Source organism: Saimiri boliviensis, chromosome X (assembly GCF_048565385.1).
Source record: "Saimiri boliviensis isolate mSaiBol1 chromosome X, mSaiBol1.pri, whole genome shotgun sequence".
NCBI lineage: Eukaryota > Metazoa > Chordata > Mammalia > Primates > Cebidae > Saimiri > Saimiri boliviensis.
In genome coordinates, this window is record NC_133470.1 from 30,906,929 (window position 1) to 30,908,850 (window position 1,922).

The following is a 1,922-nucleotide window of genomic DNA, read 5'->3' on the forward strand; positions in this document are numbered from 1 at the left end:
GGGATCATAATGTAGGTATATGATTATGTGCTTATTAAGATAAAATGACATAAAACTCCTCCTTTTTACCATGTTAAAGTATATAATTCAGTGTCTTTTTACTGTGGAACATATTGATGACTCCAAAAAGAAACCTCACACCCTGTAAGGTGTCACTCCCAAAACTCCTTCACCTATGTTTGGTAACCCTAACCTACTCTTTGTCTTTATAAATTTTCCCATTCTGAACATTTCATACTAACAGAATCATTCAATATGTTGCTTTTGGTGTCTGGCTTTTTTCCCCTTAACATATATTAACAAGGTTCATCATTTTATAGCATATGTGAGTACTTCACTGCTTTTTATGCCCAAGTAATATTTCGTTTCATAATCATATGACATTTTATTTATCCATTCATCAGTTAATGGGAATTTAGGTTGCTTCCACGTTTTAGTTGTTATCAACAATACTACTATAAACATTCATGTACAAGTGTTTGTGTGTACATAAGTTTTTATTTTTATTAGCTGAATACTTAGTAGTAGAATGTCTGGGTCATATAGTATATCTATGTATAACTTTTTGAGCAATGGCAAAGACGTTTCCATGGAAGCTGCTCCATTGTACATTACCACAGGAAATGTATAAGAGTTTCAAGTTTTTCAAAGCTTCATCAACACACTTTTTTTTCCTGTTTTGCTGTTATTTCATACAGCCATTTTAAGTGGGTATTAAAGGGTTATCTCACACATGCATTTGATTTACATTTTCCTAAAGAATAATGACACTGAATATATTTTTATATGTATATTGGCTATTTGTTTTATTTTTTATCAGTACATAGTAGATATATTTGTGGGTTATATGGGTTATTTACGTACAGGAATACAATGTGCACTAATCACATCAGAGTAAATGAGATATTCTCCCCTGATATGGTTTGGATTTGTGCCCCCACCCAAATCTCATGTCCAATTGTAATCCCCACCTTTGGAGGAGGGGCCTGGTGGGAGGACATTGGATCATGGGGGAGGATTTCCCCCTTGTTCCCATGATAGTGAGTGAGTTCTCATGAGATCTGGTTGTTTAAAAGGGTGTAACATCTACCCCTTTTCCCTTTCTCCTGCTCTGGCCATATAAGATATGTCTGATTCCCCTTCTGCCATGATTGAAAGTTTCCTGAGGCCTCCCCAGCTATGCTTCCTATATAGCCTGTGGAACCATGAGCCAATTGAACCCCATTTTTAATATAAATTATCCACATTCAGGTATTTCTTTATAGTAGTGCGAGAACAGACTAATACAAGTACCTCAAGCATTTACCTTTTTGTTAAAATCCAGTTATACTCTGTTATTTTTAAATGCACAATTATTATTGTCTATACTCACCTCATTTTGCTATCATATACTAGGCCTTTTTCATTCTTTCTAATTATACTTTTTGTACCATTAGCCATCCCCCCATTTCCCCCACCCACCCAGTACCCTTCCGAGACTCTGGTAACCATCTCTTTACTCTCTATCTCCATTTAGTTCAAATGTTCTAATTTTTAGCTCTCACAAGTAAGTGAGAACATGTAATGTTTATCATTCTGTGCCTGGCTTATTTCACATAACATAATGATCTTCAGTTCCATTCATGTTGTTGCAAATGAGAGAATCTCATTCTCTTTTATGGCTGAATAGTACTCCATTGTGTATATGTAGCATATTTTTTTTTTTTCATTCATTTGTCTTCTGACAGGCACTTGAGTTGCTTCCAAATCTTGGATATTGTGAATAATGCTGCAATAAACAATGGAATGCAGATATCTCTTTGATATACTGATTTCCTATTTTGGTGTATATACTGAGCAGTGGGATTGCTGGATCATGTGGTAGTTCTATTTTTAATATTTTTTAGGAGCCTCCAAAATGTCCTCTATAGTGATTACAATAA